The 25985-nt window shown below is 43.2% G+C and overlaps 1 protein-coding gene across 7 annotated transcripts in view; it reads left to right on the top strand.

The window, feature by feature from the left end:
* The window catches only part of PTPRC (protein tyrosine phosphatase receptor type C), an 846024-nt gene that overhangs the window by 267166 nt on the left and 552873 nt on the right, over positions 1–25985 (top strand). The window lies entirely within an intron of this gene.

Raw genomic sequence — 25985 nt, 5'->3', positions numbered from 1 at the left:
GGTAAACGCTCCTTCCAGTCTTTTAAGGCACTCATGTTGCTCTACATACGAGCGGTCGCAAGTTTTTTCAATCTGAGTTAATTTGGAACTCCTCATTGCGACCACAGTTGTTAGGTCCTTAGTGGCTTCATGTATATTTTCGTACAGTTTCGTAAACGGGGCCAATGAAATCGACAAAGAGGCCATGAAAAGGGCTTGTATTTCCGTTGAAGAAGACATCGTCGGCAGGTTTGTACAAGATGAATTGGGTTGAGACTCAGCAGGTCTGGTCGCATGTGGCTCCTTGTCACGACGAATTTTCGGAAATGGGCGTTCCATTAATGAAGAATCCATAGACCCGTTATGGGAGGAATGTTCGACTTCCATTTAGAGGTGGCAAGTCTTTTTTGGGAAGTCAAATGTAAATCAGATGTCTCGTACCTCGAGTCGACCTTTAAGGATTGATCGGTTGCTTTTAACCGTTTATAACACGAATCAGGCCATATGTCAGAAGTTGCCCCCAACAGCTGGCTGTTATTGCGTTTAACTGCAGATTTTGCTTTCGTTTCGGCTGAAAGGTTCGGCTCTTTAGATGCCTTACTGGCGCACATCTTGTTCAAGAGCGATAAATTCTGAAGAACGTTGTTCACTACCCCAAGGGAGTCTCTTCTTGCGAGCGTTGAATTGCGCGCCTCTGGCTCGCCCCTTGTACCGTGCTCCAAGTTAAGAACGCAGTTGCGATCACAGTCGTGCAAACTTGAGTTAAAAATGCTATGTTGATTGCTAGAATCGTTCGTATTCATATGTACGATTTCTTCATGCGAGCCCACAGTGGACAGTCTCGTGGTTACACTCACTGGAGAACTCGCAGTGATCATTATACTAGAGTCATTTAAAATGAGCCCCACATCGTCACAGGATAAGATAGAAGGAGAATAAATGGCCGGCCGTGGCCCAGCGGTCTGTTTTTCGGCAGAATTCGGTTCCTTCACTAGATCATTATCCTGGCCAGTAGCGAGCTTACTAGCAAAGGGAGCTGCTCCGCCTTCAGCGAGACCTCGAGCCGTGACGGAGTCTAGGCTGCCCTGGCTGCGCGCGTTCAAGGACTCGCGCGCTCCGAGTCCCACCCCCGCAGCGTGATCGCTCGCGGGAGCGGCGGCCAAGCAAACACACCCCACGTCAAGTGCCGGGATGAGAGAGCCGCCGCGGCGGTGTCCAGACGGTTCGCCACTGGCGCTAACGCCACCTCGAGGCGGCGGGGCTCCAAGAACCGCGCAACCTCCAGACCCCGCAATCACATGCAGGGGCTCACCGACATCCGGCGCGCGGCATTCATTTGCCGCCCCGCGCCACCCGTGAGTAATGTCGCGACCTGTAATAACATCATGCGTGAGACCTGCAGTGTCAAACACATTGTCACAGAGAGGGGGTAGATTAGATATGTTGATTGCTGCGTTTTCGGGGAGCTGTGCCTCATGTGCTTGAATAAGACCTTCGTTGTGCTCAACAGTTTCAGAGGTGCATGAGTGATAGCAACTTACTTTCTGTAAGTGAGAAGGTCGACGAATAGCCATTATCTCATCAGAGGCTACCACGCCATCACGCCGCCTCTGTGCCCGGGTCCTTAGCACAGGGGACTGGGTAGACGCCATTATTCGCCGCTCGCCAAACAGCAAACAGCTTTGCTTCCACAGCCCTTTCCACCTCAGGGCTTCATGCCGCAAGGGTCACGGAGGCGGCCTCAAGTAGTCAGCTGGGTGGTCAGCTGACAACCCAACAGTTAAAGGCACACGCACCTCTCCCCTCTTCCATGGGCTTCCACGGGCTTCTCTGGTTTTCTCAGGTTATTAAGAGGAGGATAGCTATAATGTCTCTCTACCACTCGCCACAGCAAACAGCTTTGCTTCCACAGCCCTTTCCACCTCAGGGCTTCACAAATTAGGATGATTATCGCGGTGCAATCCTGTTTATATGCAAGGATTAGTGTCAGTTCTGTGATTGTGCACTGTGTGGACTCGCAGGGAGCTGCACACAGTTGAGTTCTCACAACATGCACCCTTATGTAATGTAGCACAAGGTACCAGTCTGCACCTCAGGACTTAACTGTGAGAGACGTTATTCTTTTCTGCACAAAAACGATACAAAGACATATGTTTGGTAAGAAAGAAAAGAGAGAAAAAACATATACTAGAAAAAACAGTGTAACAAGAAAATGTAAACTAGTAGCAAACGTAAAAGATTAAATGCTCGTATCTGAATACAGTTGGTTCGGTACTATTGAAACAGAACATGTTAGACTTGAAAATATGACCAATATATTGGCAAAACCAGTCTCCTAATGGCTGTAAAGCTTAGTAGGAATCAATTGCAATATCAACCAAAAAATACCTGCCCTTTATGAGCAGTTAAATTCAAGAAACCAATCTCTACAAAGTTGGACAAACAGTAAATTAAATATCAATGGTACCTAGTTTTGCGTCATGGTAGGGTAAAAAAAGTTAAACCAAAAACAGTAAAAATTTTGAGTTATGACAATGCTCAGAATTCACATGGTCATCAGAGAGAAATAACTATATATATATATATATATATCATCAATGACATTTCTGATGTCATCTTTGATGTTCTGGGTGTTAGTCTTAGCAATGCACGTAGGTTGTTTAGCGTCCATATTTAGGGATTGTCAATTGTTTTTCGGTTTTACTGTGAACTATAACAGCACAGTAACAAAGTTGTTTCACTGAATATATATATATATATATATATATATATATAGCAGTGAAGAAAAACAAAGGGGCGAAACTTGTCATGTTGTCAGTGGTGTCATCAATGGCATTTGTAATGGCATCCTTCATGTTCTGGGGGATAGTGGTAGCAGTGCACAGTGCTAATAGCAGGAGTGGGTGCTTAGCCTACCATAACTGGCAAATTTTAGGGGTTTTTAGGTTGTAATGTGTACCGTAATGGCAGGCTGGAAAAGTTTTTTTAGTGCAGCGCACAGGTTTTTGGTAGGTCAACTTAACCATAAAGTCCCCTTAACAAAGTTTTTTTTTTGTAGTGAATTTTACATGGTTTTAGTAGGGCAACGTAACCATAACGTCCCTTTAGCAATGTTTTTTTCACTGAATCCCATAGGTTTTTAGTAGTGTAATTGAATCATAACATTACTTTAACAACATATTTCTACGGCTTTTATCAGGGTGCGAATAGTAACACATAAGCATACCACTGTAAAAGAACATTTGAAGTAACTGCCTACCTTCCAAAGAATTCCACATTATCATATGCTAGCACACAGCATGGGGGCATGTTCGAAAACTCAGACACACTTCACAATAACATATGTGACTGGTTGATAGTGCGGAAGTACATTGTTTATTCTTGTAGGAAGTTGTAACTGCAAACTTTCAGGCGCAGAACTCCACAGGGCAAGTTTGCTACACAATACAAGCAAGAGTGCATACCAATGTCTCTGGATCATTAACCCCCATTCCTCCCCAAAAAATGGGGGATTAATGCCATTAGCAATCAAGATTTTACAGCAGTAACCCGTGGTACCCAAAAAGAGGATTTTGTGTCTTCAACCGGAACGCCACCAGCGTTCCCAGCTGAAGAAAACAAATCCTTTTCCAAGATGGCCACCATAGAAAGGGAAGATGGGTGTTGGACAGAAACCCTTCTTCACTTTCCATTACAGCCTGCAGAAAGCAAAAATGAAACCGTGTGACCGTAATGGCAGCACCACATTTTTGTTCCTTGAGAAATGTGTCGTTACGAGCAAGACCTTTACCAGAAAGCCAGTCCCTGGTGGACATGGCGACTTCAATGAAATGTTTTGTCCCTTCCAGTAATGGCCAGTAGCCACACCCCCGACATTGTGACCACTAACCATACATAGAACCTACCCCTCAGAGACGGAAGATGTACCGTTGATTTGTTATGTACATGACGACACTTGTTAAATATCAAAACATATGCGTATAAAACGCAAAGGAGTAGTCTTCTTACGTCTGCACAAAATCCCAACAAACTCTGTGATGGCAAGCGCATACACGTCAGAAATACTGCAAGAAACATCATTACCACTCACCTTCTGACACATAATTTCATAAGTAGCACTGGTCGAAATGTGTGAAGATATGTGTATTGGGAGGATGTAACCATGTATTATTTTACAAACATTTCTATACAGCAAACACTTTCAGCGCACCTTACATCATTTGTCCTCTTTTAGAAAGATCCTAATCATTCTGGGCTAATGTTGGTTAATGGGGCATCTGGGTGACAGAAATTGCCCTGACGGCACTAAAGCATATGAGATGGGCCTGACCCTCCCGTAGCCAAAGCAAGTGGTATGCAATACCTTTCTCCATAACATTCCTTGGCAGCGCAAACAAATGCGTCCATAGGGACTTACGTGCCATGATACATCACCTACAAAAGAACACATTACGACCTGCAACGTAGCACACCACATTTTGAAATAGGTGAGTACATTTGTAAAAAAACACTAACATCTAAGAATTAGTAACGTAGTTTTATTTCACAATAAACTGAGCAAAGTCATTGCCCTATGCAATTAGTAAAGTAGGTTTGTTTCACAATAAACTGTGCGAAATGATCGCCCTATTCACATTTCCAAAAAGTAGTAAGTTTGTCTCTTTGGTCGAAGTAGTAAGTTTTTCTCTTTGGTTGACAATGAAAATGTTAATGGTAATGGCCACGTTGTTGTTTTCCCACACAGAAAGTAAGCTTTGCCGGCACAGTAGTCGTTTTCCTTGCACATTAATTTGCAAGACCACGTCAATCGCTGTGATCTACACCACCAGAAAGGATGGAATGTTACTCCTTATGGCGGCAGCAGCGTAAGGACATAGAGGTCCGACACGGTCATCCCATTGAATTATGACGCACAGACAACCGGTGACGAACAGTTGCATTTGACGGTTAAAAAAGCCGTCACTCGGCAGCTGCAATCCGTGACAATCACAGTAGGGAAGGAAGTAGCTGAGGGGGAAAGGGGAAATAAAACATGTATCAATACGCAACCTTTGGACAAAATAAAGTTGTAATACATAACATTTTCAGTAAAAATTATTTCAATAGGAGGAAATGTAGTAGGAACCTATGCACAGCGACAATGTGCAGTCTCCATAATGTGAAAAAAAATGTCAATGGCACAGAAAGCTGGAACCTCTTTATTAATAATCCAATTTTTGTTTGGAACTACCTGAGCGGTGAAAGGGGAAATAAAACGTGTATCAACACGCAACCTCTGCACAAAACAAAGTTGTAATACATACCATTTTTACTAAATATTAATTTAATTTGGGGAAATGTAGTGGCACCCTACAAACAGCGACAATGTGCAATGTCCATAATGGGAAAAACATGTTAATGGCACAGAAACCTTGTAATTCATTAGAAAAAATAAATGTTTTCTTTTCGAAATTAAAAATGTAATGCCAGTTCGGTATACAGGCGTCAAAAATAAACTTACATGATGTGGACCGCCTCCATTGCGTTCAGTACACTCAAAAAGTAGTGTATTTGGAAGAGTGCCTCTTCGGAAACTGATATTTCATGTTTGTTACAAACGTTTTTGAAGCATAACCTTATCAAACGATATGTTTTTCAAACTGTTACTCCCTGCATTCTTTCTGCTTTTTCCCTGTAGCTCAACGTTAAAAACAAGTGACCCTTATCGGTGCCAACAAATATGTGGCCATACTGGGCTCGTATTGAAAAGAGAAAATCAAGTGACCTTCATTCCGAATGCAAATACATTCTTATTTTGCAACAGCATGTCAGCAGCTATTCATGAGAACCGCTACTCCCGTACTCGTGCAGAAGTGTTGTGTGTACGAAATAGTGCAGGTGGCTGGCTTGGATTTCAAACTGTAGGACGCCAGTCTGACCGCAGTAATGTTGTTTATGCATTGTACATGGACGCAGTAAGTTAATTTCGTAAAATGAGTAGCAAGTACCACTGTACCTTATGACAGTGATAACAAGAATACACCAATGTTTGACTTTCTACTGCCATATCTCATTAATGCTCACCTTTCGAAACAGTGTTCCCTAAGTGTAACAAGTGCATTGGTTTCTTCTTCGTTTATGTATGTTAGCGGCGATGTCCGCGTACAACAGAAAATAAAGTAAACATGGCGGATTTATCGAAAGATTACGACACACTTCACGCTGTGGCACAACCAATCGGTGAAAGCGCAACATGGTCGCGGGCAGCACGCCACGGAATAGCCAATTGAAATCTTCTCCACGGAGCAAACAGGGAAGTGTGTCCGCGGAGCGGAAATAGATATCACTAATTTTTAGGGACATACTTTTTGATTGTTTTTAAGGAAACTACTGGATGGATTGTCACAAAATGTATAAAAGCACGCTTTCGCGGCCAAGCCCCTGCCGCAAATTTGGTGCAAATCCGTCCAGCGCAAAGTTTTCCCCCATTCAGTCTAAGGCAAAAAAAAGACTTTTGGGACCCCCCCTTATAACTTTGCCCCCCCGCCTGGACCAAGCATCACCAAACTTTGCAAAAAGAAAATCAGAGTGGGCCATATACTTTTTTTTTGCAAAGTTTGGTGACGATTCGTCCAGGGAGAGCTAAGGTTGGGAATGAACAGATGTGGCCACAAAATTGAATCTCTTGCTAAAATGCGGTTCTGCCACAATGCTTATGATTGATGGCCATGTCTTCCTCATGAATGTATATGAAAATATTGCAATGATTTTGGGGAAAAAACATGACCACCCTATGCGAGGCAGAGCTCTGTACCAAATTAAACAGAAGGTAAGGCGAGACAGAAAAACATATTACATTGAATTCATCTTCCACTACAGAACAAACATGCGCTATTGCAAATTTAGAGAGATACACCTGCATCATTAGAGGAATATTACTTCTGTGCCAAAAGTTTACCAGGCATAGATTTTGAATGGGCACTAAAAATGCTACAAAAACAAGGAAATGCACCTTTTCCATTCAGTTGTTTGTTGATTATAAATATGTCTCATTCCTCAATTATATTTGTGTAATTATTAGTAGGCTGGAATCTAGACATCGGAAGGGATTTCAAGAAACCATCTTTCGGTAAATTATATTGATAATGAAGAAAGTCAAAGATTTCAGTATGGTCGCTACATATTTTTGGTCAATAACTTTTCGGTCGTAAAATTCTTACATTTGGACATCAGGTCACTGAAAATTGCTGTTAAGCCCAAGTTTCCTTAGAAGTTAGAAAGGTCTGGTGAATTTAAATGGGACAGGAGAGTACATCTGAAGTAAATACCTGAGTTCCTCTGTACACAGATGGGAGTGTTGTTTGGATGAGCAATAACAATGTGACACTTGATGAATGTGGTTTACAAGCGTCTCTTTTATTAGTGGTCTGCCAGGAAGGGGAATGGACCAAACTTCAACAGGAAATTGGGAAATGACTACAAATAATATGGATGCTCTCAAAACAAAAAGTGTCAGGGATGGGATCAAATAAAGTGGTGTTTCTCGCTTTGTGTCCAACACCTCCATGTATGAAGGTCCACATCATAAAGTTCTTAACATAGTGATATGTCATTGTCCCTCTAGTAATTCCTTATCCTCCTGGTTATCCTAAGCTTATAGTACAACATTGTTCCAAGGATTGGCCAATAGAATAGTTCACCAATCTTATTGTCTGATGGCAAAACTAGCCTAACATAACAAAACAGAAAAGATCTGCTAATGCTCTTCCAGTGAGGACGGTTGTTCGGTCTTCCTGCTTCATGATACTTTTCAAGAACTTTCCCGGATTCCTGGGTAATCGGGTTTCACCTCAACCTTGCAACATTTAGTCATAGGTCTCTGTCAGACCTTTGGTTGGTCAGCATTCACTTCAGGTCTCTACCAGACCTTGGCTTATCTGCTTTCACTTGTAGGTCTTTCCCCAACCTAATGTTTCTGAAAATGTACTTGATGTCTCTACCAGACAAAGAGTTTCTCTGCATTCATTGTGTAAGGTATGTTAAGGACCTCTGCGTGCTGGCATTCACCTCTCTAGTCTCTCATAGAACTCTGATCATTTTAGCATTTAATCCAAAGGTCTCTGATAGACCTCTGGTTTCTTGACATTGATTGTGCTGGGTAATTCATAGATCTCGAGTCTGATATTTCACTGTGCAAGTATCTCTTAGAAAACTGTTCTCTTATTCCAATGGGAATGTTTTGCATTGACCTTGAATCTCTTGCTGCTCTCCTTTGTAGGTCTTCCTTATACTTCTGGCTGCTCAGCATTCCACTTGGCAGATCTGTCATAGACATCTGATATCCAAGCACTCCTCAGTGCAGGTTTTTGTACATATGTTGATCTCTTGGTGTTTCCCTGTGCAGAACTAGCAATGACCTCTAGTCCCTCAGTCCTTTTTGGTATCCTAGAATTCTGTGAGTCATAATGCTTTATTCGCCAAAATTGTCCTTGGCATACACACAATTATTATAACACAATTCAATGCATGTGTTAGACAAGTGGAAAATAAAAATAGGACATTAAAATCTCGTTAAGAGTTGATTCCTCATTAGCTAATATACATTGTTGTCAAAAAGCACAAATGTATCTGATACAAGAATGCAATAAAATAAGCCGGATAAAAGGAGAATAGATTGAGAAAAATTAAGAATTGTCAAACTTTGTTCAATTGCCCAGTGAAATGATTCCTACGGGTCCATGCTCAATATATAAACCTTGCCAAACCTATACGTCATTAGTATTATCAGGTGATTGGCACATTAGCAAAGCTTGCACTACTCTGCGCACACGGCCCTTCTTAAATAATGGCATCAAATACAATCGCCTCAGATCATTAAATGAGTTGCAAAATAGAAAAAAGTGTAAAATTGTTTCCATGCTAGAGTCGCATAGCGGGCACATTTCAGAGTTGTTATTCTTCCAGCCACGGGTGAACTGTACAACCTTGAGAATGCCAGTCCGGACCTCCATGAATAGTGATCATGGATATGGCAGGATTATGAAATCGAGATATTCAATTTCCTTGGTCAGTTTTCAGATTCAGATAATTCAGCCCCACATTTAAACATAAACAAGAGTTTACAAGCTGCTCATATATGGTTCATCAGGCTGCCAAATGAACTTAATTTTGGGCATATTTGGAAAAACTCAATGGGTTCGACCAGAGGTGGCTCAAGTTGAAAGCACTCAACTGTTTCCTCACATGTTTAACCCACGGCAGGGAACACCCACCCACAATGCCAAGCATGTGGGCAAGAGCCTCTCAATACCTTTCCAGCTCAGGAGTCACCCAGAGTCCAATTCAATTAAATACGGGCTTCAAGGCTATCTGGCACACAATTGGCTCATGACCACACTTCTTCAAAAGTTCATTTGGGAAAATCCTTGGGAACCTAAGGAGCAATTTCAAGAACTTATTTACCACAGATGCCAATTTCTGACAATTGCAGTGCCCCCACGGCTCTAGTCCCTATATGGCGGCTGAGGCAGGTTGTACTTTGTATATATTAAGAGCAGGCGATACAGCCCCTTCACCATGACTCACAAAGAAAAGGCCACTGTTGTTCTTTTCCAAGGTGACCATTTATTTTTCAAATTGGCCAGACCAGGAGCCAGTATCAGTAAATCTTAATCCAAGGTAGTCGTGGCATTTGACCTGTTCAACTTTGTCACCATCTACTACTAATGAACAATCGCAAAACTTGGATCTCATGGGCCAGTGTCTTGGTTTTGTTCAAGGTCATACCTAATTGGTGATATTTACTAATAAAACAATCCAAACAACCTGTGATACCCATTGGTGATGTAGCTAGCAGTACAGCGTTTTCAGCGAAAAATAATGCTGGTAATGTGTCAGCACCAAGCCTCAGGAAATCAAACATTTTCCACAGGATGCTTTGTCACAGGTTCTAGGATGACTTCATTGATGTATATAGAAAACAGGAGGGGGCAAGGACACAGCCTTGGTGCACGCCCCTGTCAACCTGAACTGGTCAGCTGTTTCTCCTGCAAGTCCCCACCTCACTGGTGCTTTACTACCTGTGTAGAACTGGTGGATGATGGATAGCAAGGTATCGGGCAACCCCATGTTCAATAACATCCACCTGAGCTGGTCTTGTGGGACACAGTCAAACGCAGTCTGAAGGTTTACAAAGACCACATACACCCTAATTTTATTTAATACTGTGCAGTTTTGAAGAATGACAGACAAATGAAAGCACTGGCCTAGGGTACTCGTCCCTTGCTGGAACCAACCCTGGAGCTGGGAGATGAGATTTTTGGAAGTTAGCCAGAAATGGAATTGTTTAAGGACTAATTTGGCAAACATTTTGCGGATGGCGTCTAGTAACACGATTGGCCTATAATTACACTTTTTGTAAATGGGCACAGTCTCAGCACTAAGCCAAGAGTCAGGCACCTTGTTAAGTCTAATGGCTGCTGTAAATAGTCTCCATAGGTATGGTTCCCATATATCGGGCTTGTCTTTTACCAAATTGGCGGATAGCCTATTGGGACTAGGAGGTTTTTGTCCATTGGAGTTAGCAATTGCATTAATTACCTCTGCTATGGTAAACGTCACCACTGATCTGTTAGGGTCTGACATCCCCAAACTCTAGTTTTGGGACACCTCAGCATTAATACACTCCATATCCATGGACTCTTGAAATAAAGTGCTGAAATGGTTAAACCAATCTTCTGGGGAAATAGTTCAATGTGATGTATTGTCGTCTACTTCCTTTTTATCTGCCACCAATGACCAGAATGCTTTAGCGTCCCCTCTACTGCCTGCCCTCAGCAGATCATCCCATTTGGCCTTGTAATATGCCTTTTTTTCCCTTAATTGTTTTCTTACTGGTCGCTCTACATGGTTGCATCTCATTTTTATTTACCTGTCCATCAGTGGCCAGACACTGCATTAGGTTTCTCTTTGCAGACCTACGCTCGCATTCAAACCAACCAATCATTCTTTCCTATCACCCTTTATGACATTTTCTGTGCTGGTCGAGTAAGCAGAGGAAGAATTCCTGCAACCATATGATTGACTTTTCCAAGCACTTCCCTATCACCAAGCTCGTTGTTACAAATACACTCTAAGTTTACCAGTTCCGTTTGATTGATAGTTTGCTTGTCCCAGATGACACCGTTTGGTCGCATTTAATGGTACGACAGGCATTTCCCAAAATACTGATTGGTGCTACTTGAGATTTTATAGGGCTTGTCCCTTAATCTTCTAGTTGGCGAGAGTGGCGTGTGGTCCCCTTCCCTATGACCAATAATAGTAAAGTCATCCACAAGCTCCCAGTCACTAGCCAGCACTAGGATATAATCAATTCTTGAGGAGCAGTCAAACCCAAAAAAGGTATTCCCTGCAGGACTGTCTTAACTACATCGTATGTTGCAAACCCTTAGGTGGAGTATCCGGGCTGAGTCCAATACATGTTTGTGGACTCTGGGGGGGTAATCTGCCTGCAGGGCTGGGATCTCCCAAACCAGATCTTGCTCATCCCATAGTCCTTCTAGTTCTCTAAGGGGCTTGAACTGCAGATTAAAATCTCCTACAACTATAATATGGAGTTTCTCTGGCACCCAGCGATTCCAACTAGCTATTGATTCATGTAAGAGTAATAGGGTCCCCAATGGGTTAATCCCTTATGGGCAATTTATACACATTGAATATTAATAAGATATGGCCATTCTTATTCTTATCAGTTACTAGCTGCAAATCCGGAGCTCAGATCACACATCTCAGTTTCCCACTCAAACCCTGCTTTCAGAAGAATAATCTACCCCCCTCCCAAACTCCCTTGTGATCTTCCAATAGCACCTTTGGCTTCTGGGATGTTAAATACCCTGAATACTTGAAATTCAATTTTTGAGAGAGCCCAGTTCTCCTGGATACACACACCCTCAAAGTTCTGGATTGAGGCTGTCCAATCTGGGTCCATCATATGCCTCTCGATACCGGCTACATTCCAATGTAGTACTCTATATCCCATGGGTGCTATGGTGCTTTCTACAATGGGGGCGGGGGTCGTCAATCCACCTCTTCTAAACCTTCAACTAATGGTGGTAGAGTATGCCCATCTCCAATTGTCAATTGCCCCTTGGCTCCCTGGTCCCAGCAGTTAGAAGGAAAAGGCTGTAGCGAAATAGATGACCCAAGTTCTAGTGATGACCTTGCTTCTATTGCCAGTAGCCCTTCAACTAATGCCTTATTTTTTATTTTTCATTTTATTTAGCTGAAATTAATCAACTTTTAAAGCAGTTTCATTATTATTTCATTTTACAATATAAAAAAGAAAACCTCTCTTTCCATTCATACAACAAGTTCAATTAACAAACTTAAAGCACATCATGATCTCAAATTAAAAAAAAAACGATTCATATACATTTACATTTACAAGTTAATATTAATATTCATGTTGGTGCACAACTTAACTTAGAGGATAACAAGGAGAAAGCAGAAAGAAAATTAGAAAAGGAACCAGGAACCACTTACGGATTATTCAACGTCCTTGATCGTAGTGTTGTCATGTAGTTTTATCTCGTTAAGGAATCTAATTGTGTTAATTCTCAACGAAATATTAGCACCTTCAAAAATTAATTGCCATAGCAGATTAGAGGTAATTTCTCTATAGTTCATTAAGCTAGGTCTCTAATAGTAAAGACGCTTGTCTTCAAGCGAACCACATTCGGTGAGGATGTGGTATAAAGTTTCCAATTGACCTTTGTTTTTCGCAGTATCTACAGAAATTATCCTGTTGTGGAATGAGTTTTCGTTTGGCCAAAATCTCCTTTGTAGGCCACAAATTGAATCTCAACCGAGGGAATTACGATCTGTGAGTCACAGATGGGGACTTAATTAAATACGGCTCTATTTTGTTGTAGTTCTTATGATGTTTGAAATTGCCTTTAAAATCTTGGAATTGTAGCCATTGTTCTCTATTTTTTATCCAATCACATATAAACATTTTTGTTTTCGCTCTTATAGTGTCTTTAGCGAAACATCCGCCTCAGCTAAAGCGTCCACTAGAGTCTGACGCCATTTGCGAATATAAGGATCATTACTTGAAAAAATGTAATTAGATGAAGTGCCTATAAGCATAGTCGTGTCAATAGTTATGATGCATTTCCAAAATAAACTGACAATTTGCCATAAGTGACGCATGTATAATGGTATTAAGCCCAGTTCATTCCAGATACATGGTATTGGAATACAATTAATCCCTTATCCTTCATAGTCACTTGGATGAAATCGCTGGAGCCATATGCGATGGTTCCTCTTTCACAAGCGGTTATGTCTTCTCCGATGATAGAGAGGCACCCCCTGACATGGCAAACCCAGTGGATTCTCTTGTTAGTCAGCATTTCCTGGTTTGCATAAGCCTCGGGGCTCAGTTTGGGGACTTTACACATGTAAACCATGGCTTGCTTCCTGTCCCCAACCTGTCTGTCCCTATATACAGTTGTTCCTATCCACCGTTTGTTAATTATTGAGCCAGGACTGTTGCTGCCCGATGGTGGGTGAGTGGAGACGTGTTTTTAATGGTTTCTGAAATTGCTTTGGCCCACTGGGGATTATTCTGGGCCCTCTTGGTTTTAGGGAGTAAACCCCCACCTCTACTGTGAGCATGATGCTGCACCTGTGGGAATGGGTGCCCCTCCACAGGTAGAACATCTCACCTCCTTCCCAAGTGTAGGATTGGGTACAGCATCTGCTCACTACTTCCGTATACTAGTAGTTTCCTTCCCCAATCCTGTGACTATCAAATAACTTTACTACCATGTCTCTGTGTGTCCCAAGCTCCCCCATAATATCCTTAAAGTTACTGTTCATCTTACATTTACAATTACAGCTGTGCAACCCTTGGGGCAATCTGGGTTACATGCTAGCAGTAATTCTATTCTAAGTCCCTTGAGTTCTTATTGTTGTGTTACTTGATATTTCCCACTCGGCTTCTCCCCTTTCACAATCTAATGTGTTTTTAGTGGACTCTAGAGGGATAACCACTTCTTACAAAATGGCGTTTACCACTTCTTCCCTGGGGGTCCTCTCCCTTGGATCCTCATCCTCCAATGGGGAGAACCTATTGTAAAGGGGAGTATCTGGGGCAACTCTAGTGGTTCCGAGGTGTTCTCGCTGAGTAGGAGAAGTCAGATGGGTGGGTCCTGCTCCGTCTGTTTCCCCCAAATCAATGGGTAGGGATATAGTCATGGCCACCTTAGGAGATTCAATAGCTTGCCCTGGTTGCGAGGACACCTCAATTACATCACTAGTAGGGGAGCAGAAATAATTGGAGCTCTGCACTGGGATGAGATCATTTTTGCCCACTTCCTGTGCCCTGCGATTCTCCACTTTATATTTATAAAGGGGATGATTTATTTTAATTGTATTTTATTTATTTTTAAAGCGCACAACAGCCTAAGGGCATTGTGGAACTGTTACAGAAAGCAGTTAACATATGTTCACAATCGAGTCTTGACAATAGTCGAGTAATGCAGAGTACAGGTGGATAACTTGTGCAGTTTGTGATACTAGCATTAGTGACATTCTTGCTTAGGTTATTTATCAGTGTCTAGCTTCCTTGGCGATTGCAGTCCTGAAGTCCTCATAATACCATGTAAAACACCTTCCTCTCCCCCTTTCTCTATTTATCTATTTTGCATTTTTAAAGTGCTCACACAGCCCGGGGGCATCGAGACGCTGTTACAGGAATATGTCTCTTAGTTGCGTATTTGTAACGTGCTTAATACCCAGAGGTTTCTAAGCGTGGACCCGACGATCAAACCTTTGTTGCTTCATGTCATCTTGTTTCCAAGGTGAGCACGTTGCCTCTGAGCTATCCTCCCGGGACTATTGTGCCTGATACGTTGGGACCCTCATCAAGAACTGCACGGTTGGATTTGATCACCTTTGCCCACCCCCCAACCCTTCATCTATGTCCTGCAACAGGCTCTTTATTACCGAAATAAGAACATTTACATCCATTATTTGCTCAAAAAACTTGTATACTCTTTTGAGGCATGTCCCCGGCGAAATGGCAGTGTTAGTTTTACGTGTCACCATCCTGGGTGACAAATAAGTTCGATATGAAAGTCCATGATCTGAGCACTGTAAACATTGTGCTGTACAACTCTACTACTATGGGTCATTGCATAAATGCTATGTGGCTACGTTCACAACAATCGTCAAAACAGTCGGCTAGATATAATGTATCAAGATGCAATATGCCAAGTGCAACGTACAATAACCAAGTGGAACGTGCAATATGAAAGGTACCAAAGTGCAGTGCAACAGTGCAATTTGCTTAATGTTAAAACAGACGGGCAGAGTAAAACAGTCTCTCCTAAAAGTTTTCAAAGAATCTCCAAAGGCTTTTCAAGTAAAAGTAGAATACCCACACATTAAAAATAAAAACTCTTACTAGCTGTGGAGGGCGGGGGACACTCAACTGCTTAGGGGGCATCCATAGTCTCACTCCACCTCCTAGCTCTAGTATCTGTCTGTAGAAGGGAAGGCACAGACAGCCCAAGAAGTGGCCAAGAAGAAATCTCAAGATGGCTGAGTATCAGCTGCAGAAATGTTAGTGTTTAAATAATTACTGCTTCCACCAGTCAGGCAGTAAAATCCGATTATCAATGTGCCCAAAATATGCAAGGCACCACCTCATCATTAAACAAGCATTGGCAATGCCAACAGTTTGGGCTTTTGTGTAGGCATGGGAAAGGCACTTGGCAGGCACTGCCGCAGTGGTGTTAACTGGCGAGTGATGGTAGCCGGTGCAACATGGTGCGGGTACCTGGAAATATAACCGCAGTGCCTGGCAAATGCCTAAAACTTATGAACAAGCCAGAACTGTTTGTTTTTCCAATGGTTGTTTTTAACAGGACTTCAGTGAAGGACGCATAGTGCTTACAAATCGAGTGGCTGAATGCAGATCTGCTTAAGACATTCTGATTATACCAGTAGCATGTTTACAGCTTCAATTAAGTATTTAACTCTAAGAAGCCTGCTTTTTAAAAAAAAAAAAACACTGCCAGGGACTTTCAGTGCACAGTTTGATGGAAAGGCTTGAATAAAGTGAGATCACATAGTTCCCATGAGGAGGTGTTTTGGGCAGCGGAGGGGTGTTTAACTGAGTGGGGATGGCTATAGAGATTAGCATGACCATAGGCAGTTGATGGGTGGGCAAATAACAATACAAAATCTACAAGCTGTGTGTCCCTCCTCATAAGCCATTTCTCCCTATCTGTATTCTAATGCAATAGTTTCAGTTTATAGGTGGCGCTTGCCCAAACTAATCAAAACATATGCTTGTGCCTGGAAGACATGACTGGATATGCACATTTTAAGGTGGGGATGCCTTATATAATAGTCAAACTGGGCCTGTTGTTAAATGTGATGGCAGAGGGTGACTGCCCTGTGTGGTTTTTGGCAGGTTGCATACAGAGCCGGCCCGAGGGGGGGTGCAGGAGAGGCAAAGTACCCCGGGCCTCGCGCCTAGATGGGGCCTCGCGCCTAGCTGGGGCCTCGCGGCTGCAAGAAGCACAGAAACATCTTCAGCCTCATCAAGCTTGTTGTGTTAGGTTCTCACGTCTGCAGCATTTCCAGCTACGAAGTTTGGGAACAGTGATTATTGACCATAAATCCCCCTTCCGCCCGACCAGTCCGATTGTGTTTATTCTGACAAAAAATAAAAGTGAGTATCCACTACAACCAGTAGCAAGTTTTGTTTTGATAAAATGAAAACACTGCAAGGGCACCATAGGGCCAGTAATTAAGCCCGCCTTGAACATCTCCTGTCGCAACAGCCTATGCTCATGTGTGGCATTTCCGCATAGCTATACTTTTTAGCTAACACCGCTGCATACATCTGACTTAAAATACCCACATGAACAGTACAAATTTAAGTTCAGACTGCAAAGTGCTTTTGACTTTAAGGCCAAGACACTTGTTTTTTTCTTATAGGGCAGTGTTTTTTATACACAACTTTTTTTTAACCTAAGGCAGGCAACTCTCAACAATGCAGACATAAACATCCTCAATATTAATCATCCAAATGATAGACTATGACATCCTTCTTAGTTTTAGCTATTAGGTGCGCCACCGATAAGTCAAAACTACTACCTTAGAGTACTGATAGTGGGAAATGGCACAAAGCTTGTAGGTGTTGTCTGGATACCTCCTTCTACCCCCCCATTGACTTCCTATGGCAATGCTAATACCTATGGCAATTCCCACCCAGTTCCTGACCCCCTCCCCCAAAAACAAGAACACTGCCACATGGCAGCACTTTGAGCTAGATTTAATCAAACCTCAATGTCAAACTTTACACTCGAAGTGCCTGCCAGTGTTTTCTCAAGAGTCTTCCTAGAGTGAATGACTTAATGGGCACTGTAAACACACCACAGGTGTAATAAAAATGTCTTGACCATGTCTGCCTTCAGCCACTTTATTTAAGAGTACCATGTGTGTCCTTTACTCAAGTCCTGTTAAAAACAAGCATTGGCAAAGCCAGCAGTTTTGGCATGTGCATAAGTATTAGCAATTTTCCAGGAACTGCTATTAGTTGGGAAGGTTCTCGAACCATTTTGCACCTGCTGCCATTGATGGTCAGTTAATTCCAATACAGCAGTACCTTTCCCATGCCTACACGAAAGGCCGAACTGTTGCCATTGCAAATGCTTGTTTTGTTTTACCCCGGTCACGAGAGGATAGCTCAGGGGTAACGTGCTCGCCTTGGAAGCAAGACGACACGGAGCAACACAGGTTCGATCCCCGGGTCCGCGCTTAAAAACTTCTGGGTATTAAGCGCGGTATAAATAACCAATAAGATCATATCATGCACAGGCCCATGCATCAAGGGTAGAACAAATTTAAATGTTACTACATTGACTGTAGGCCAGTCTAGCCAGTAATAACACTGATGTGCAGCCAGTCTGGATATACATTCTGGGAGTCCTTAAAGGGTAATACTGGCATATATTGGTGCAGCCTGCATAGACATGCAAGGGAACAGCCAGCATGAACATATTTTTATACTGGCATATGTATTTGGCAAAGGCGGCATGAAAATCATTTGAAAATGTTCCTGTGCATGGTTGGTGACTTGCAACTATTGGTTTTTCCATGTGCTACCATACAACACCAATTGCAAACTGTATGGCTTTCTAGCCAATTATTTTAAGAAAGTGATGTAAAATGCACCATTTTAACCCAATGTTTCAAACATTTTCTCGGGAGTGAGAACCCCGCTCAAGCACCCCTTTTTTGGTTTGGGCTACCTCACCAGCCTCCACTGTACATGTCACTTTGTATGATGTGTGTTGTAATACGCATACAGGGGCTGGACCATGCTTAATGCTGGCGCCTTGCACCACACGTTGGCATGCGATCATATACATATTTATGCATATGATACAAAGGTTAGTCTGACATAAACCTTTCTTCAGTAGAGAAACCTGACTTTGCTGTAGTTGATTCACAGTTGTAGGAATAAACCATATTTTGGTTCCTCCAAACAAAAACTCAAGGGGATATTTCTCATGTCTCCTGTTTGCAGCGGTGGCGCCGCTGGCCCAGCAGAAATAATCATAAGGGGGCCTCACCAGATTTTTTGCCCAAGGCCTCTCCACACCTTGTGACAGCCCTGGTTGCATAACGTTTACCGTGTGATTTATACCAGTGGGCCACAATGTTTTTCTTAGCAATTAGGGAGTGCTGAGGTCAAGTACCTCTTCAAAAATGAACTGTGCTCCACAAAGTCAGTGAGGCACGTTTCAAAGATAAAATAACAGATTTGCCTTCTCTGACATGTATTGTCGGGCACTGCCAGATTTCCATAACTGCTGAAACCATATGCATGCATTAGTAATGGCCGAACCCCGAACCCTCACCCGTAATGATAGGCTCACAACTTGTTACAAGTGTTGGCAATAAAAGGCCATAGGATTTTATTGTACAGATATGGGTTATGACAATAAAAATATCACATATCATGATGGTATCATACATTTGGGCACCGGGTCCTGGGGTTACCCCCTCGGACCCATGCCACCTTCTTGTGTCCCACGACTTGTTGTGGGCACCGTACAGTGCCTTGTACTTCTTTTTGTTCTTCTCCCATATTGTAGGGTGGGTGGGTTCTGTGGTAAAGGAGCAAGAAGATTTGGAAGACACTGAGTAAACAGTGAACCTCCTCTTTGCTTGGGTCCCAGTTCAGGGTCCACAAACAGATTGTGTTTACTCTGAGCATGCTGCTCTCATTTATAGGACCCAGGGAGGCCCTGGGTCTTTGTTGTGTATGTGGTGGGGGCCGCTGTTGTCGCAGCCCCCGGCCGGATAACCGACTGTCTGACCCCCCCGGTGGGGGCAAATCTTTGAACCTGGGCCCTCTCTGATGGTTGTTTCCTTATGGCGCTTAGCGCGTTGTTGTTTGGAGGAAGGGTGCTATGGCTTTCGCACCTTACCCTTCCATGGCTTTTGTGCCGCAGAGACTGCGTGTCTCCGTAGCTGGGGGGGAAGGAGAGGAGCAGGCGCGGGGGGTTGCGGCTGCCCCTCTCCCAGCTGCCGATGGGAACAGCAGTTACCCTGCCTCGCTTGTGGGATGCCCATGCAGCATTGTCCATAATGTATGTATCTTCTCACACTAGCCTCATTCTCAGGTAGAGCGCTGTTCGGAGCCAATGCAACCAACATAGCCTCTGGGTTCTTTACACTTCTTTCAGGAAACTAGGGTGTAGGTAGGAGGGAAGTGGCCATTTTATCCACGTTACCGATGCTGGGGATACTGCAGTGGAAAGAAGAAAAAAAGCAATTTCGAATTCAGCGTTTTTCACTGGAAACATCCCATGGGTGGCCTGCAGACTTTAAAAGAGCACCACTGAGGTTTGCAGGCTGGTGAAAGGGAGGGTGGGCTCATGGTACATCTATGTTCAAGTTATGTGATCAATAGTACGCAGATACCAGTCTGCAAGGGTCGCCATCGCCCAGTGCTCGTTTTTCCTTAGCCAATGATATTTATTTCGCATGCTGGGACTTGTAGGCCAATAAATACAATTTGTAAAATTGAAATGCAAGTCCCATCAGGCAGAACAATGTTTGCAGAAAAAAAAAGAAATGAAGGGCGGCTAGTTGAAATCTTAGAAAGGGCAAGTGTGATAATGTCGGGCACTGATTAAAATGAAACCTCTGAATTTTGACAAGCAGCATGGCATCCACCACCTCCGCATAGGGCTGTGCCGTGGCCTCCACTCCTTTTTTGTTATCAACACATTACCCCAATGATTGCACACGTGGCTAGCAACATAGCGAATGACATATCTGAAACACACGCACGTACGGTGCGGGACAAAGTCATTGTTAAAGTTGACTAGAATGACATCACGACATGCATTTTTATGAGCAGATGAGTGCGATGAACTGAGGAAATAAAAGAAAGACCAATTGATTTCATGTAGAACTACACAAAGAATGGGAAAATGCCTTTGTTCCACTAACCTATTCACTATTATATAAGCCACTCTCCCCATGTTGCCTGGCCGTTTGTGAAATACATTCACACTATCAAAAATTGTACTGATTAATTATGCATTTCCAACCTTTACATTTAAAAGTGCTGACAGCATCGGATACATGAGCTGTACTTGAACTCCATCCTTGACATTCATCATATTCATTAAGCCCAAGGAAGAGAGTGAAAAAAAAAGTGCCTTTGCAGAGTATGGTCTACGACTTCAGTACCTAAACAGTGGCAGAGGTCACTAGACACCCTTCATCAATGATTGGCCATTGTGATCAAAGTATGTTGGTGGTGTTCCTAGGAGGTAAGAGAGTCTGGTTTTCTGCAATTTCTGCGGACGCAGTCGAGAGGAGAGGCTCCAAAAAAAACCAGGAGGTCAATGTATCACACACTCGGTTGACATTTGCCCATAAAAAAGTGTGTTTTCAGTTGTTCGAAGTAATCACAGACTGCCAAACGTGCACTGCCCTTTTGCTCACAGCCCAAGGCCATTCCTTGGGAAGCAGGACGGGCGGCCCTGAGTCTGAGGGATGCGAGTCCAATCTCGAAGCCTCTGAGTGGGAGGTGACCTTTTCACGGTCGCCTGTATTTCCGGATATGATTTTAAACATACTTTGGCTTAAAGTCGTTTTAGCTGTGTAAACCATCTTGAATTTATTTCTGGATCACTGGCTGCAGTAATAATATGCATTGATGAAAAAAATGTTTTTTAAACATTGGCAAACATGCAAACAAGCAATGTGTCTATTTTAAAGATACATGGTATCTTGTTTTCCCGAAACCTTCCTAGAGGCAGTAATCCAATATGGCTGCCTCCATGGAAGAGCTCAGAAACTCAGAGATCCTAGATGAGCAGGAATGGGTGGGATTAGCAATAGGGATTAGCATGGCTAGGGGCAGGAAATTGGAGAATTCAATGACCTAACAACACTGTATCCATCCTCAAATGTCATCTCTGTTGGAAATGCATTACAGACCCTCATTCAAAACCCATGTTTGAAGCACTTACATTAAAGCTCCTATTGTAATGACAATAGTGTTGGCTTAAAGGTAGCGCTTTCAGCACCACCTAATAGCCTAAACTAAAAAGCTTAATTGTAGTGCGGTGGACAGCCAAATGGCTCACAGACTGCTCACGGTAGTTAATGTTCTGTTGCCCTTGCCTGGTCATTGGCAGAAATCAGTCACTGTCAGTTAGTTCTACCTGTTAAACTTAGTCTTACTGGGTTGCAGCGTCACCGCTCCAAGTTGCTTTTTTCTAAGGGATCACCCTCTCTGCAGAACACACACACAGCTGATGGTCTTCCGAGATGAAAACAGCAGTGCACCCGCTAGCTGCCAGCCTGAGATAGCAGGGAACAGCAGCGCCCTCTATCACAGCAGGCTTCCTTTTGGACAATATTCCTTGTGTTGCCAGCTACAGTCTTCTCACTCTGCCTTTGCCATTTACATTTGTACTGAGCCATCGAGTAAACAGGGCTAGCGGCACTACACGCCAAACAGCACCAAAGAGGATGACGTGCTTGACCAAACGGCTTTCCAATTGTTAATATCATCCTTTGTTAACCCTGCAGCACAGCAATTCCTACCCCTTCGGTGCTCAAGTCTTCTCTATTATGGTGCATTTGGAGCCTCTGGCTGTTTGTCCGTGGACTGATTTGTCCGGGAACTCACCTTTACAGCTGACTTCTAAGCACCGGCCACGTATACAGTGCTTTAAACATATCTGATGTTACCCCTGGAACTGGGATAAATGGAGTGCCCACAAGGGCAAAGAAAGGCAGCATCTAAAACGATTCCGGACCCAAGGGAGATGGTATACCATTCTGTAAGTCTCTCAAAGATTTCTGGCTTCTGGCTTTTTCAAACTCTTTACGGTATGTCTCACCTGGACACCTCGGGTCTCTTAATTTTCACATACACCACTGGGGGCTTCAAACCCTGGTCTCAGGGCCCAGGCAGTAATCACCCTCCTTCTACAAGGCGGGAGTCTGCTTGCCTCCACAGGTGCTGACGGCAAACACACCCATCTGCTTCTGGGTAATGCCTGTCTCTGCTAGTTTTGCTCCTGTCTCCCTCTTCACTGGGCTCACCCATTTTATTTTATTGCCCTTGCCAGGCATAGGCTCTTGAGCCACCCCTTCTGATAGGCCTGGGTCACAAAGATTGTATCGAATATTTTGGATCGGTTTCTTCTCAACTCTCCATTTTGGGTAATCAATCTATCTGTTGCAGCTGGCGATTCTGCATCTATAAACATGTGGTCTGGCATCTTTACCATCTTGAATCCTTCACCACTGCTGCACCTTGCTCTGGGGTTGCAATCGCCCTCACCGGCTTGGGGTGTAAGTGGCCAGCAAGCCCTGCACACTTCAGATCTCTATCTTTCCCTTGTCAGGAAGTCTCAGTTTGCTTTCCTTGCATGTCTGAAAAGGAGGAAGATATGTGGCTTTGCTTTTTCTTGCTGACCTTCTGGGATTAAATTTGTCCTCTTGGCATCCTCCACTTGCTTTATTGAAGGGTTTCTGGTTACTTGCGGTCTTACACGTGAAGTCTGAAAGCAGGGTCTCTTGGACTGAGATAGACTGTGAAGGAAATTCCCTGATACAAACCGGGATTATGGTTGTCCAAGGTGGGGCAACACCTCGTCTAGGAGGTGGCTGAAAGTCTGCAGGATCTTACTCGATCCTCCCCAAGGAAGAAACATCTGTTAGCCGGCCATACCACCCCAGTTCCTTGTGGCATACACTTTTACAAACTCATCACAGGAGTGCATCAATATTGAAATGCGTTTTATGCTTGTCCTGTTTGAATTGCAAGGTCCTTTAACCAGTTCACAAATGCTTCCCAGTTAAACACGTTTACATCCTAGTGCTAGTCTTCCCTGCATCAATCTCCAGAACTACTACTAATGGCTCCAACTTGGAGCCTTGCCATTCTAAACAAATTAAATGAAAAACACATGTATTTTCTTTAATTTGGAAAAATGACGCCTGCACGTTGAGAGCCCTGAAGATAAGACAAATAGAAATGTAGGAAGGGTTATCATTTTGATGATGTGAATTCTACTCAACAGAACAATGGGGAACTCCAAGCATGTATTCAACGATTGCTCTGTTCCTCCAATAATTACATTTTATCCTGCCCCCTGTATGGTTCCGTCACTGTTATGATCTTCAAATATCTAGTACAATTGATGGTGTCTGTTTTTTTACACCAACTACATTTTAATCAGACAGGGTACCAAACCAAAGAGCTTGGTCAGAGAGGCAATTTATGATTATCAGTTAAATCAATTGTGCCTAGCAAAAAAGGGTTAATCTTATAGTCTTTCCTTATCATCTGTGTCAGTGGTTTAAAATATAATGGAAACACAATGGGCAGATGTGGTCGCCCCTGCCTGGTACAGCATGTAACGGGTAAGGGCTGAGGTTGTATAACATGAAAGCCTCCTAGGGAACACATTAGCACTATATATATATATATAGATATATATATATATTTTCACATATTCAGTGAAAAAACTTTGTTAAAGGGAGGGTGTTTTTAAGTTGCACTAATAAAAACCTATGTAATTCACTGAAAAAACTTGGTTAAAGGAATGTGTTATGCTTACAAGTTAAACCAAAAAACCTCAGAAATTGACTAGTTATGCTAAACTAAGCAACCATGTCCTGCGCCACCACTGTCCACTGCTAAGACACCCAGGACATGAAAGATAACATCACTGATGACATCATATATCTTGGCCACTCACTTAATGACCTGATTAGGCTACTTTTTTGTTTTTACTGACGATGAGAATTTCCAAAATTTAAAAGGTGCGATATACCCACACATTATGGTTTAAAAGTACTTTCCTTAGAGTTTAATCTGCGCAATAGTGCACATACATGGGGCAATAAACACACCTCAAACACAATACATTTTTGTACATGATGATTAACTATAATGTTGTCATTTTTTGTTGCTGTTGTTTCTTTCTTCCTTACATTAGTTTCCCTGTATATGCCTCTAATTTGTATGCATTCTGCATTTTTATATGTATTGCTTCTACTAACACAAATGTTTGGTACATTTTCAATTGCTATCTATTTCTTCCATGTTTAGCATTACTCAACACTCTCATAAGGTAGCATTCATAGTTTAACTATCGGAAATTACCCGATTAATAATATTTCACTTTTATGGTGCATGCTGCAACTATTGCCTATACATGTTTGATTAGGTTCCTCTACTAACAACTAAACTAGAATATAATGATTTGTTTACATGATAACATTCCATGAGTCCGCCAGCAGTACCCTTGGGAATGGGCAGGAGCTCTTTCTCCCCTTTGCCACGAGAAGCCAGCCAGCAGCCGGATACGTTCTGTGCATCACACTGCTGCATCCAGCCTCCACGTGTGCCATCTCCACTGGTAAGGCTCATTGCCCATCCATACTCCTGCCTGGAACTTGTAAATCGAAGTCTGTGACCTGATTTAGAGAGCCCTGCACCAGCTGTAATGCACTCACGATTCCTGATCTTCGTTCCACCTCACTCCTTGATGGTGGGCACAACGCAGCGCAATATCGAGGCTCTAGCCTCGTTGCTAGGTAACTAGTGTTCTTCTGTTCAGACGACATCCGCTGGCAGGCGGATACACCAACAAGCTTCCTACGAAGGCCCATACAAAGGCCCTGTTTGTCCCCTGGACCCCCGCAGTCCGCTAGCAGCATCCTTGGAAGAGGGCAGGAGCCCTTTCTCCCCTTCGCCATGAGAAGCCAGCCAGCAGCCAGATACGTGTCGTGCATCACACAGCTGCATCCAGCCTCCACGTGTGCCATAACCACTGGTAAGGCTCATTGCCCATCCATACTCCTGCCTGCAACTTGTAAATTGAAGTCTGTGACCTGATTTAGAGAGCCCTGCACCAGCCGTAACGCTCTCATGATTCCTGATCTTTGTTCCGCCTGACTCCTTGATGGTGGGCAGAACGCAGCGCCATATCAAGGCTCTAGCCTCGTTGCTAGGTAACTATCGTCCTTTTGTTCAGACGGCATCTGACGGCTACGAAGGCCCATACAAAGGTGCTGTTTTCCCCCTGTTCGCCACAGGGCGCGATGGGCAACCCATTGATCCAATACCCATAACCCTCTTTCGTGCAACTAGAACCTCTTTCAGACTCCAACTAACCAGCGGTACCGACTTCTATGCTCCCAAGTAGAGCCCAGGACTGCCACATAGCAATGCAATGCTCATTTGTGCTGGATATTACTCAACTAAGTGTGATCACCATTGAACATCAGGTACCGTGTGTAATCAATGTGCACTTCACTAAATTGACTCTAGCGGCACATAATTCCTGCTCAGGTACTTTGAAACTACCCCTCCTCTAGCCATCTACTGCTCTGCACAATGTCTACCTCATTGTATATCCCAACATGCATAGTACAAGGCACTGCACTGACTTTTACAATGT

Source organism: Ambystoma mexicanum, chromosome 1q, assembly GCF_040938575.1.
Source record: "Ambystoma mexicanum isolate Mex_15411 chromosome 1q, UKY_AmexF1_1, whole genome shotgun sequence".
Lineage (NCBI taxonomy): Eukaryota > Metazoa > Chordata > Amphibia > Caudata > Ambystomatidae > Ambystoma > Ambystoma mexicanum.
Note: the sequence above shows the minus strand (reverse complement) of the source record. Positions and strands in the feature narration are given on the sequence as shown.